This window comes from Phascolarctos cinereus, unplaced genomic scaffold, assembly GCF_003287225.1.
Source record: "Phascolarctos cinereus isolate Bilbo 61053 unplaced genomic scaffold, phaCin_HiC Scaffold_4;HRSCAF=312, whole genome shotgun sequence".
Lineage (NCBI taxonomy): Eukaryota > Metazoa > Chordata > Mammalia > Diprotodontia > Phascolarctidae > Phascolarctos > Phascolarctos cinereus.
Window position 1 is genome coordinate 456288115 of NW_027555847.1, and position 15003 is coordinate 456303117.

A 15003-nucleotide genomic window follows, 5' to 3' on the forward strand; every position below is an offset into this window, starting at 1 on the left:
ACCACACAAACACAGGGGGAGAAAAACACACAAACACACTGATAGCTGTGAGACAGTGGACAAACACAGAAAACCCTCAAAAGTGTATGGTAGTGGCTTTGGGAAAAGGCTTGTTTGAATTAAACAATAGGATAAAAAGGACACAGAGGTTCTTACTGGAAGTGTTCTTCCTTATCCTTCCCTAGAGGTTTAATCCCCTGCTAACAGGACAGGTGGGTTTAAACCTCAATCCTGCTAGGCTTTCTGCTGAATCAGGTATTTGAAAAGCACATAGAATCACATAATAATAAATATAGGGCTGATAATAGGATTTTACTCTCATTTGTGTTACTAGTTCTATTCGGTCACACGCACACACACACACACAAATACAAACAATAAACACTCTACAAAGTTAGACAAAAGACTACAGTGTCCTTAAAAATAATTTAGTGTGTACACAAGACAGTACTTTTTTAGATCAAATTCTAGGACCTGTATGTGTGCCTGCATGCTTGTGTGTGTGTGTTTATGTGTGTGCCTGTGCATTGCTAATATAGAAATTCTTGAGCTCCTCAGATCCTTCATATCTCTGAGAGACTCTATTTAGTTTCATTTTCTTTCTTTTGAGATTCCAGTTGGCCTAATCCTTCCTGAGGGATAAATATTTTAGATTCAGCTGCCTTCTGAATTTTGAGGATTTTTTAAAATAAGGTTTTCTTGGAACAATGAAAGCCTAGATTCTGTTTCCCTCTTAATGGCTTCTAACAGCCATTAAGGAGTCCCATTCAGGGTGTCTGATTTATAACACATAATGCTATCATTATTTGTTATATTTGTAAATGGACCTGACATTTGGAACACCAATATGGGTCAGTTAGAAGAAAAATATGAGAAAAAACATTTGTCTAAATTGTTGTTAAAAGTTGGACACAACTTTTAGGAATGAGACAATTGCAGCTGATGCATTTTGACTTTGTTTATATGCCAATGCATAGTTCAAATTAAGCCAATGAATTTGAGCTTTCACATTAGAATTGTTAGTGGAGGTAGCAGAATTCCAGCTAAGCTATTTAAAATCCTCAGAGATGATGCTGTTAAAGTTCAGCACTCAATATTCTTATAAATTTGGAAAACACTCACTGGTGGCCACTGGAATACAAAAGATCATTTTATGACCCAATCCTAAAGAAGGGCAAAGCTAAAGAATGTTCAAATTACTGAACAATTGTTCTCATTTTACAGCTTAAGATGCTGTAAGCTAGGTTTTTAGCAATATGTAAAATGAGATTACCGGAAGAGCAGGCTGGCTTTCAAAGAGGCAGAGGAACTAGAGACCAAATTGCCAATATTCTCTGGATTATAGAGAAAGCGAGAGAGTTCCAGAAAAAAAAAATCTCCTTCATTGACAACACTAAAGCCTTTGAGTGTTTGTATCACAACAAATATGACAAGTCTTTCAAAGAGATGGGAGTATCAGATCATCTGATTTGTTTCTTGAGGGACCCGTATGCAGGTTAAGAAGCAACAGTGAGAACCAAACATGAAACAACTGATTGTTTTAAGATTGGAAAAGGGGTATAACATTGTCACCTTATTTATTTAACTTATATAGAGAGTCTATAATGCTAAATGCCAGTCTGGGTAAATCAAAAGCTAGAATTAAGGCTGCTTTCAGGAAGAGGAGAGTATAAAAGCTGACTTGAAGCTTAACATACACACACACACACACACACACACACACACACACACACACACACACACTAGAATCTTGGCAACTATTCCTATCATTTCCTAGTAAATAGAAGGAGAAGAAATGGAACCAGTGTCAGATTTTATATTCTTGGGCTCAAAGATCAATGCAGATGGCAACTTCAGCCATGAAATCAAGACACTGTGCTTGCTTTGGCAGCACATACATTAAAATTGGAATGATGCAGAGATTAGCTTGGCCCATGAAAATTTGTGAAACGTTCCATATTTTTGGGAAAGACTGTGGAAAATTTTAGCAATATGTAAAATGAGATTACCAGAAGAACAGGCTGGCTTTCAAAGAGGTAGAGGAACTAGAAACCAAATTGCCAATATTCTCTGGAATATTGACATAACTGTGAAAAAATTTACATCAAATTTCTCTGATGAAGGCCTCATTTCTCAAATATATAGAGAACTGAGTCAAATTTATAAGGACACCAAGTCATTCTCCAATTGATAAATGGTTAAAGGATAAGAACAGACAGTTTTCTGATGAAGAAATCAATGCTATCTATAGCCAGATGAAAAAAGGATCTAAATCACAATTGATTAGAGAAATGAAAATTAAAACAACTCTGAGGTACCACTCCGCACATATCAGATTGGCTAATATGACAGAAAAGAAAAGTAACAAATGATGCAGAAGATGTGGGAAAAATTAAGACACAAATGCACTGTTGGTGGAGTTGTGAACTGTTTCAACCATTCTGTAGAGCAATTTTGAACTATGTCCAAAAGGCTATAAAGCCATTCATGCCCTTTGACCCAGCAATGCACTACTAGGTCTCTATCCCAAAGAGATACAAAGTAAAAAGGAAAAGGACCTATATGTACAAAAATATTTAAAGTAGGTCTTTTTGTGGTGTCAAAGAATTGGAAATTGAGGGGATGACCATCAATTGGGAAATGGTTGAACAAGTCATGGAATATGATTGTGATATAATACTATCATGCTATAAGAAATGATGAGTAGTATGGTCTCAGAAAAACCTGGAAAGACTTACCTGAACTGATGCAAAGTGAGACAAGCAGAACCAGGAGAACACTGCACATAGTAACAGCAATATTGTATGATGATCAACTGTGAATGACTTAACTATTCTCAGCAATACACTGATCCAAGACAATTCTGAAGGGCTTATGATAAAAAATGCTATCTCCAGAGAAAGTACTAATGGAGTTTAAATGCATATTGAACTTTTTTTTTCTTTTTTGCTTTCTTTATTACTCTTGTTTGTTTGGTTTGTGTTTTCTTTCACAGCATTACTAATATGAACATATGTTTTGTATGACTACGCATGTATAACTTATATCAAATTGTTTGCCCTCTTGAGGAGGCAGAAGAGGGAGAGAATTTGGAATTCATAATTTTTAAAAAAAGGGTTAAAATTACTTTTACATATAATTGGAGGAAATAAAATATTAAATTTTTAAAATGAGTTAAAAAAAAGAAATTAAAATATGCTTGCTCCTTGAAAGAAAAGCTATGATAAATCTGGACAGCATACTTAAAAGCAGAGACATCACCATGCTGAAAAAGGTCCATATAGTTAAAGCTATGATTTTTCTAGTAGCAATGGGTGGCTGTGAGTTGGACTATAAGGAAAGCCAAGTGCTGCAGAATTGACATCTTCAAATTGTGGTGGTGGAGAAGACTTTTGAGAGTCTCTTGGATAGCAAGGAGGTCAAATCAGTTAATACTTAAAGAACTTAATTCAGGCTATTCACTGGAAGGTCAAATACTAAAGCTGAAGCTTAAGCACATTGGCTACATAATAGCCAGGATTCATTGGAAAAGACCCCAATGTTGGGAAAGATTGAAGGTAAAAGTAAAAAAGGGACAGCAGAGGGTGAGACAGATAGTGTCATGGAAGCAACAAATGTGAGCTTCGACAGACTTTGGGAGAAAGTGGAGGACAGAAAGGCCTGCCAATACAAGGTCATGAAGATTCAGACTTGACTCAACAACAACAACAAAAATATATACCAAAGGACTAATGTAACTTTTACAATGAGATAAGATCTGATAAGAAATAGTAAATTAGTAGATTGTGTCTATGTGAACTATTTTGTTCCTATCTATGGTTCATTTATTCAACTGAGAGCTAATATCCTAATTAGTGGCTGCTGACATATAAAAAATTTTTTTTGAGTCGGATAAATTGATATTTTCTTTAAAACTACAGCTAATTTCACAATTCCCCAAGCTACAATAAACAAAAATGGTAAACATTACTAAGCACTTACTGTATGCTAAGCTCTGGAGGAGATAATCATTTTTGTGAGTGAAAATAAGACTGAGATAAGATGCCCCTTCCTAGGAACTTACATTCTGGTAGCATAAGCAATAGAAAATGGACAGTCAAGCTGATAGCAGCAATGGAGAAAAAAGTGAAAGAAAAGTGGAAGCCTTAGACCCCCAAATTATCTAAGCGTTAAAGGTGCTATTTCTTAAAGTGAACCTACACCAATTCATAAATCCCTTAATATCTAAATTCTGTTCTACTAAGTGAGGTAGCATGACCTTGGGGATAGAGACTTAGAGCCAGGAAGAATTGAATACAAATTCTGCCTCTTAACACTCTATGTGTTCATGAACAAATTACTTACCACTTAACTGAATCTCAGGCAATTCCCTAAGTCTTACCTACTTAGTAGTTGTTACCTTCGAGGAGGTTCCCAAACTGAAAAAAAAATCTCTAACTTCATGTATTTTAAAATGTGCTATATTTCAATAAGTGGGGCATGAATATAAGAGACAGACTAGAGTAAATGTGTCAACATTTTATTCTAGAAGGATTTCATGCAATAGGAAGAAATAATTCAGTCACAAAAGTGAACAACAGGAAGTATATAGTACTAAATCCAGGGTAACACAAACTTCTTGACACTGGAGAAAAGGAAAATCACCTACAAGTTGCTGGCCTCAACAACACTGTGTGAAGGAAGTTGGGATCTGAACAGTAGGTCCATGGTGCCAGGAAGGAAGAAGTAGGTGTGCTGGATTTGGAGAAGGAAGTATGTAGCCCTCCAGATGGCAGACATAACAGCTAAACGAGAAATCACAGGAATTCAATACACATTTCTCTTTTTGCCAAAGCAGCAGCCTGCCCATGTCTGTTCAAGATTTAATATTTTAAATTTGAGGTGAAACTGTAACTTTAATTATACGTTTGGAATATTTGAAAATTAAGACTCTGCCTCTGGCTAAAAAGAGCATACGGAAGAGAATATGTAAGGGAACCTATTCCTTCTGCAAATCCCATGAGATGGATTCAATTTCTTTTTTAAATTAATAGCTTATCTGTTAGTAACAATTCAGCTTACAGAGCATCTATTAACACGATGAAGCACTGCTCCCATGTGTTGAACAAATTGCCTTTACTCTATCAAACCAAGTTTCCTGATCCACTTTTGGCTTACTACAACTTGTCTGAAGCTTGCCCTTGGCTCTCTTTGTTAAATCAAGTGGGCAGGAATAAAGTTAAAGGAATTCAAGCATTAAAAAATAATTTAAGTCATACAATGTACTCTGTCAGTATTCTGGAGTGCTTCTTCTTAGTAATCTGCAGTGGTTTTCAAATACAACTGAAAACTTATCTTTCAAAAAGTCCAGATGAAATCAACTTCCTTATCCAGTCATAAGCAATTCTCAGAGGTCAATTCTGTTAATCTTAATGTAAACATTTATATAATATCTAAAGTGTATATTTAGTCATGAATCAGTCTGTGAATTTATTGAAGCTATGTTTTGTTGCTATCTAGGTTGATAAAACATATCTTGCAATTGATCTTTGGTCTGTGGCATAATCATGTCATCTGTGTGCTGCCTTAACTCTCTAACAGGGAATATAGAACCCTTACACAGAAGTGGCTCTGTCCTTTCATGAATACTGAGTAATTATGACTTACTGATTCCTAAGTCTACATGACTTTGGTTACTTTCCATTGGTAATCAGCACCATGAAAATCCCTACAGTGAATCTCAACAGACCTCGGGAAATGTACTTTATCCATTTACGTCATTTTCACTTACTCATCTGTTCTATAATAACAGACTGAATACACCTTTCATTGTATATAGAAATGAACAACTTCACATTTTTGTTGACTTTATGGCACATGAAAATACATATTAAAAAGACACTTTCTGCATTAGTTCAAATTTACTGAGGAGTAGGGTCAGTTAACAGAAAATAACTTTTTACTGTTGGTTTTGTGGCCAATGGACTTACCAAGCTAAATTGTTGGCAATGGTGTCAATAATAACAATAACATCACTGCAAGCCCATTTAATTTTTTTAATTAAAACATTACTAACTTTAAAACTTTTTGCCAAGGACATGTTATAATTTAGCTTGCTTTGGTTTGTTCTCAAGTTTAAGAAACATGCTTTTCATGATTATGGAAATTTGTATTATGCCAAAGGTCAATGTGGTCTTGAGATCTAACAATAGATGGTAGAAGTTTTGAGGGACAGCTAGTTGTTAGGCTATCAATGTCATTATTATGTTTTCAATTAAATATGGCACCTCAAATATCACAATGCCTGTTAAGGACAACTTAGGACATTGGTTCTGTACTATGAGTTATGATTTCCATCCACTATGCCAATCCACTAACACTATTTCCTTTTAAGCTTGTAACTATTACAAGAAGATGCCCAGTAGCAGTCTTGGATTTTGTTTTACTTTTGAAATCTGATAGAATCATTAGTGAACTAGTAAGACTAAGGTCTCTGAACACAGATCCGTTCTTTATCTTTTCATACTCTTTATAATTCAACCTATTCTCTATTTAAATTTCAAAGCCAAATTAATAAAAAGTACCATCAATGCTATGCTACCTAACTCCAAATATCTAAGCCCCAATCAGAGTGCCCTGAATGAGTCAATATCATAGCTAATTGAGTGTATCCATGGAATACAGCAACATAGGGACTAAAATAGGCTTATAAAAGAGGGGAAGGAGAATATTGGGATTAATATTGCCTATGATGACTATAAGGAAGTGCACTATAGTGGATAGAGAAAAGATAGAGTCAAGATAACCTAGGTTCAAGACCTGTGTCTGATACATGATGAATGTGTGATTTTGGACACATCCTTTTACTTCGCAGTGCCCCAGAATTAACTCTCTAAAACTAACCTGAAGAATTGTTGTCAGTCTGAATTGATAGATGTTTTCTCACTGAGTTGGCTCACCATACAAATTAAATTTCAGGTTTATATTATGATACTAACTTGGGCAAAAACAAGGTTTTGATCCTGAGAATGTTATTTTGTTTCTGAGAGTTAATATAAGGAACATTTAACCCCTAACAGAGGTAAGTTAATCCCTACAGAGAAGACAAGTCCAGGACCTTGCTGGCTACATTTACTCGTTGCTAGAAGGAATAGGATTTCTATAGGACTGAGAACTGTTAGAGACCTTAGCAATCTTCTAGCCTAACCCACTCATATTACTAATGAAATTGATGTGACTTTCAGAGAGTTGCTACTTTCTCAATGTCATATACGTAGTAAATAACAGAGCTGGGATAAACGTGTCATTTGACTCCAAGTCAAGTACTCTTAAGACAAAGTCATTAAAAATCAATAATGGAAGAAAAGAATTTTGCTGGGATAAGCAAAATCTGCTTAGCACCTCCCAAAATTGTGAGATTAGGTGGAACCCACTCTAAAATTAAAAAAAACCCTTACATTTGTATTGCTCCATGGAATTTTCAACTTTTTAAACTTATGTTATCTTATATTTATATATAAGATATTACATATTATATAATACATATTGTATGTAATATATAATTATAGTAATCCACTTGCTATGTATATATATTGTATATATACATATATATAATATAATATATACTTATAATAATCTCATTTGGTCTTCATAATAATCCCATGAATTCTGGTAAGTACTATTAATATCTATTTTATAGATGAGGAAACTGGGGCCCAGAATGGATAAATGAATTGTATATGCTTTTAAAAAATGCCAGAGTCTATATAGCATTTTATGTCCTACTATAGTATCCCCTAACACTCAAATGATGGGTAACATCTGATTTTGAGAGTGTTTTAAATGAATAGTAGCTAAGTATGGGCTTGGTCCAAATGGATAAGTTTATTATCAAGAAGATTTTAGTAATTGGGCAAAAGAAGGGACCACAGAGTACTGAACTGCATTTAGAGTCAAGAAGACCTAGATTCATATTCCACCACAGTAACTCATTAACCATTTCATTTCACCTATCTGAGCCTTGGTTGCCTCATTTGTAAACAGAGAATAGTGGAACTGATAATCTTGTAGATACCTTTCAGATCTAATTTTATGATTCTAAGATCTAAGATCTCCAAGGCTTTTTAATTTTTTTTTCTCAAATGGCTTCAGAGCAAGACGAGTAACACCATTGCTCCCTGTTCAGGAGTTCCCTTGCTCCAAATATGTGAATGTAGGGTGTTAGCTTTCACATTCTTGGATTTTGGATTGCTATGTCTGGTTGTGTTAAATTGTATCTTGCTCTGGTTCTCTATTTGACCCCTTCCCTTGTATTTAGTATAGTAAGTTTATAAGTAGCTAGTATAAAGTAATGATAGTGGGAAGTAAGATTGCAAAGGGAAACCTGGAAGTCATTTACAGACTCTCCCATAATTTAAGGAAGCATAATGGTTACTTGCAAACTGTGTCATAAATTAGGGGAGCATAGGAGTCGTTAAGAACTGTCTCATAAATTAATTAACACCATATCCTGAGACTATGTGCTAAATCAAAGGAAACCAATTAGACTTACTGTAAGGGCCCCTCAGTCCTGCTAACTAACCAGCCTGTAAGCCTCAGATAAGCTCCAGGTATCTACACTAAGGCCAGAAGCATACTAGAAAATGTTATGGTAATGAATTAATCCTAAAGTATTGCAAATAACTTTGAGATTATGTGGATATGTTAATGAATTAATGCTAGGGGTGGCCCAGATATGTTAGTCTATCCCCCATCAAAACTCTATAAAAATGTGACCCACACCCAGCACTCGTCCGTCTGCTATGAGTCCATGATGCCCCAGTGTTCCCAACTCCAATCCATGGTTATGAAAAGACTCAGTGTGCCTCTCCTTTTACTATTTTCTTCCCCATACTACCTGCATCTCTCCACCACCCCAATCCTGTCCCCACTGTCTTTGTACCCCAATACCATTTCCCTTTGATTTCTTTGTGACTTATTAAGATGTGAATGAAGCATTACTCCTCACTTGCTATTACAGTATTTCCCCATGAATATCCAAAGAACTAAGCATGCCTATCCCCCACTCAACCCAGAACTCCCATGTAATTCCATTCCCTTAAGCACAATGAATAATTCTATAAATTAATGATCAGTTCAGTAGTCAGTGGAATAATATTCCTATCTATATCAAAATGGAGCTATAAGAATAAGGCTGTTTTCCCTTTAGTTAGGAACTTTTGAAAGATCCTAAGGATTACAAAAAGCTCATCCTATCCAGTCAACCACTCTCTTATATAGGCATATATAGACACTTTGTGCAAAGCAGAATCATGAAAGAGAACCCAATAATCTTAGAAGTAATATTCAAAATATGTATATGGTAGGTCTTCAGAAAGCATGGCTAAGGGTTTTATGAGTTTTCTACCTCTTAATTTCTGCTTATGAGATTCTGTGACTGTTCTACTAAGATGATTCACAATAGTGTTTTTTATGCTTGCTTATAGTTACCTTTAGTGATGGACCCTCACAAAGAGCAGCCCAGTCTCCAAACTAGAATGTTTCCTAAATCAAGGGAAAAGAAGGTGCATCCCTCTTTTACAATAATTCATTTAAATAGAAAATTAACTCTTGGATGGTCCACCTTGATGACCAACTTCCTGAAAGTGTCCAGAGTCAACCTACTGTGGATTTTTCCTCCAAGAGTGCCAAGAGCCCTTAAAAGATTGGATTAATCATTATGTACATCCTAGGGTCAAGATCTCTTGAAAGTCTCGAAGCATTCTAGATGCACATCCTAGTTTAACAGTGAAGTGCCTGTGGTCAGTACAGCTTGATGGAGTAAATCTACATGGATGACCCATGTAGGAGATTTTTCTGATTCCTGTTTTCTTCTAACAGCATGTAGATTCCTTGAGAGTGAGGACTGTTTCATTTTTGTCTTTGTAATAATCCTCAGTGCCTAGCACAGTGTCTAGAAGACAGTAGGTTAGTTGAATGAATGAATCATAGGATGATGTGATCTTTTGTTACAGAATCACACTTTCAAGAAAATAAGGAAAAAAGATTGTGAGCACTATGACTACTCAGCTTTGAAGCACATTTTTCAAAGGGTTGGATGTTACATACCCACTGAGGCTGTTGATAGACTTATAAGGGGAAGACTAGTCTGATGGGGATTTAGTCTTATATACTGACTTGATGAATTATATTGCATTAAAGAATATAAAAGAAGCTCCACAATATGCTATTGATATCCTTGGCTTTGAAATAAAGATTTGACGTGGCGGACCCTTTATTATCTCTTGTTCTGAGTCATCCTTTTATATATCTAATTAATTACCAAATCTGGTCAATTCTACCTTCATAACATCCCTTACATATGTCCCCTTCTCTCTACTCACACAGCCATTTCCTTTCAGGTCCTCATCACCTCTTCCCTGGACTACTGCTATAGCCCCCTGATTAATCTGATTCCTGTCTTTTTCTGTCCAATTGGTCCTTCACACAGTTGATATTCTTCTTAAATAATATTCTTCATAAAATACTTGTGTAATGGTACTGTTTCCCTGCTCAAAAAGCTTCAGTAGTTCCATACTATCTAGGATCAAATCCAAAGTCCTTTATTCAGCATTTGCAAGTCCTTCATACTCTAATTCCAACTTATCTTTCCAAACTTATTTTGCATTACTCCCCTACACACACACACACACACACACACACATACACACACACTATATTGTTGCTTTTACATGCCATGCCATCTCCCACTTTCTTGTATTTCCATAGGCTGTCTTCCATTCCTGGAATTGTTTTTCTTCTCAGCTCCACCTCTTGAAATCCCTAGCTCCATTGAAGGTTCACCTCAAGTGCCATTCTCCAATGTAAGGTCACTCCTGGTTACCCTGTTGTGGGTATTTATATTCCTACCACCCTGAAATTACTTTTTACAGGGTAAACCAAAAGTCTCATTTCAGTGTAAAGCTACAAAAGCTTCAAAGAAAGAACCACAGAATAATGGATTGCACTTTGAATTAAGAAGATCTAGGTTTAAATCCCACCTTTAAAGCTTGAAATTGTGGTAAGACTTTTGGGACACCTGTATATAGTTTGTATTGGCTTATTGCTGACCATATTCTTTCTCTGTCAGCAGAATGTAAACTACTTGAGGGCAGAAACTATGTGGATTTTTTTGTCTCTTTATTCCCAGTACCTGAACAGTACATGATAGGCACTTAAAAATTCCTGTCAGATTAAATTAAATTAAAATAAAATTAATTATAAATTGGCATCAAAATAGCTGAGGCTTCACTGTGTGTCCACTTCTCATTTCTTTCTCTCATGGTTTCCCCACAATTTGGAAAGCTTCTATAAATTTCTAAGTGAAGATAAGGTTCCAAATATGGAGTCCATTCTCTGTACATCTCCCTATGCTCTCTTGGGTAAGTGATGTACTGTCAATGGTCCTCAGTTTCCTAATCTAAAAAATTGAGGAGTTAAATTACATAACATCTAAGGTCCCTTCCAGCTCCAGGTCTATGATCCTAGATCATTTAGTCCAGTTCTCTCATTTTACATATAAGAAAACTGAGGCCCAGTGATGTTACAGGACTTAAGTAGTAAATTACAGAATCAGGATCAAAATAGATTTCCTCCGGCTCCAGGATGAGTACTATTTTCACTGTGCCATGCTGTCTATGTTAGAACTGTAAGGCCAATGCAGAATAACTTTTGGAAGAGTGAGAAACTGCTATCTGAGAGTAAGTTGGGCACTGGAAAAAACTAGCTTCAATGTGAAACTCATTTCACTTTTGCCATTTTGCCAAGAGGCTACCTGACAGAGAGAACAGAGAGCCAGGGGTTCAAGTAGGGACAGTTACACTTGAAAAAAGGCAACTGGAAAAAAAAAAAGCCAAACCACAACCATCTACACACTAACCTGGCCCTGTAGAATCCTAATTCCAGTAACACCCTTGGACTGCATCCATCCTTCCCAACGGCTCTCTCCCGAAACTTCCTGAGCCAAGGAGCTCCTTTTTTGTAAAGGGACACAGAAGCGTAGCCTTCAATAATATGGCATGGCTGTGGATTGCTGTGGATCAACTCACCCAGTGTGCATCTCGAAGGAATAGACTATCTCTTTTGGATCAAAAGGCCTCAAGTTGTTCTGAGAAAAAAGATTCAAACGTCCTAAGGTTTTACAAACACCACTAAAGATGCAAATCTGAGAATAACAAAATTTATCCACAAGATAATTGGTTTCTAAAACATGTATCTTTTTTTTCCTTTTGTAAAACCTTTCTTATTTGAGGCATATTCCCAAAAATTTGTTATTTAAAACATCATGAAATTATATTTTACATGCACTCAGATAATTTGCTAGTAAAGAAGTTTCATGATAAATCTTTCTAATAAGCAAACCTCCTCCTCCTCTCTCACCCCACCAACACACACACACACACACACACACACACACACACACACCCCTGTTAATGATATATATTTGTTGGATTTTAAAAAATTATGTAATGTTTTATGTAAGTGTAGAGAAAATGATCTTCAACTTACTCTACTCTGATTACTTCCCCCCCCCTCCATTATAATGATATATCTGTTTTGGATATTTTAAAAGTTACATAATGTTTTATGAATAACCCTGGATCATTCCAGAACACCTTCAGGATTGGCTGTGAGAAGAACCACTGTTACCAGGGAATCCCAACTTTCCCTTCCCCCACCTCCGCCTCTTGTCTTTCCCCTTTCCCTAATTTGCTATTCTCTTTACAGGGTTTAGATGAGATGACAGTGAAAGACTCAATTCCTTCTAATGAAATAGTGGATCAACAGTCATTTAACCTAAGATCCTCTAGACCCTACCATTTGCCCTGTCTCTGTGCTCTACAACCCCATGTCATCATCTCAAATATTTATATAATTTGAGTCCCTCTGGGTCTTGCCATCTGTCCTACTGCTGAATCAGAGAACTTCTGGCTTTTTCGTCTTCTTTTTTTAATTTATTGTCTTTCCTGGTAAAAGTGTGGGCTCTTGGAGAGGAAGGACTTTATGGCTTTTTCCATTTGTATCTCTAGTGCTTATCAAAGTTCTTGGCCCCTATAAGCACTGTATGATTGTGTTTTCATTCATTCATTTATTCAGTACAAAAGATAACCTTATCAGGATACAATTCACTAATCTGAAAGAAGAATTTTCCCTTTTAGAAGAGTAAAAGAGTGAGTCAAAATCTCTCTACCTACCTGATTCTTTTATCAGGTGAGAACACATCTTGATTATTCACTAGGTTTGAACAAGTTTTGAACACTTGTCCAGCTACAACATAAAGTTTATTTGGATTGTTGGGAGAAACGTGGTCACGTGTTCTGGGGTTTCAATGAACCCTTTGAGCTGGTTAGACAAGGGAGATTGAAGCAAAGGGAAGGAGAGCATTCCACTTAGACTCTAAAAAGACTTGTAGGAGCTCTGAGATAACCTTTTGCCACACCTGCTTTAAGCTGACCCCACCTTACCCTGAGCTCTATATGTACTTGTTGGAGAGTGTGTCCCAGTCTTTTCCAGGGAGAGAGGAATGTTTTCTAACTAATGTTTTTACTATACCCTTCAATAAATACTCCTTTCTAAAACTGAATTGTCTTGTAGACTAATTTATATCAACTGATAATGATGATGAGAAACATACCAGTGAAGGCTATTAAGATATAACATTAGAAATCTGACCCATTAGGCTTACCCTAAAATCCAGAAGGAAGAAGAGAAGTAGCCATACTTTGAGGACAAGATTCATCAATTACAGCAGTAATTAGGATGGTTATCCCAGACTATGTGCTAAAAATGTAACTTGGCCTTATTCTTGTCTCTAGTACTTTTTTTTTCAATTTTGTTGTCTTTGATAATATTGCCCTGTACATTGTGATTATAAAACCAAGATGGGGTACTACGAAGGAAATATAGGAAAATAAATACATTTTGAGATTGGAGATAGTACTTTAAATTAGGGAGATCAGTAAACTTATGCTCGGTGGAATTGAGTTCAAGTCTCACCTGAAAGGAAGTTAACAATTCTGAGAGAAGTTGAGGAGGAAATATATACTTTTAATGGTTAACTTTGCTATCAAAAAAAGGATATTTTGAGCAATAATTCCATGACAATAGATTGCATCTTAATTAACATCATGTTTTCCATCATTATTACCTCTTACATATGTCAACCACCCTTTACTTCCTTTATCAAGCATTGCTAGGTAAAAATATAGTAATCATAATAATAAAATTCCCCTAATGTTTTAGAGTTGCTTAACATAAATTGCTACTTTTCATCTATTTTGTTTTCCCCCACTGTGATTTAAATAAAAACAAAACAGAAACTGTGGGAAATATTTTTATATAAAATGGATATTTTCTTTTTCTATAAATATATATCATATATGAACTCAAGTTTGAGCTGTTAAAAATGTGAGTAGATAAATTGCTCCCTCTTCTGGTAGATCGGAATATTGTACTTTTTTTAAATCCACTGCAAATTTGTATTATTTCTCTTTTGGAAGATTTAATCACTAAAAACAGGAAAAAAAAGGAGGTAGAAAATTTATTAAAATGTTCTTCAATCTAGCAGCTATATTTTTCCTTCAGGAATCTGGCTTATAAATAGAAAGGAATAAGAAATACCAGAAAGAATAAAGGTACATGTCAATCTCTTTAGAAACTTACATTCCTTCAGATTGATGAAACAATAAATTTAGAGCTCAGGAAGGGCTAGATGACCTACTATATAGTTATGATTATGATTCTCTAGCCACAATACCAGCTCTTATCCTTATGATATTAATATTTCCCTTAACTTCTTTGATTCTAAGTTTCTTCTTCTCTAAGATAACCAAAAAACTTGTGGTAATAATGACTTTGTATAGTGATTTAACATTTTCAAATTACTTTCCACACTTTAGCACATTTGATCCTCACAATCACTTCAAATGATAGGAAAGACAGGGATGGACTAGATGATCTCCAAAGTGCCTTCCAACTCTGAATCCT

At 35.6% G+C, this 15003-nt stretch overlaps 1 pseudogene; it reads left to right on the forward strand.

Annotated features, from left to right (window-relative positions):
- The first annotated feature begins 1875 nt into the window (after nucleotides 1-1875).
- On the forward strand, nucleotides 1876-1964 carry LOC144457299 (U6 spliceosomal RNA; annotated as a pseudogene).
- The last annotated feature ends 13039 nt before the right edge of the window (nucleotides 1965-15003 follow it).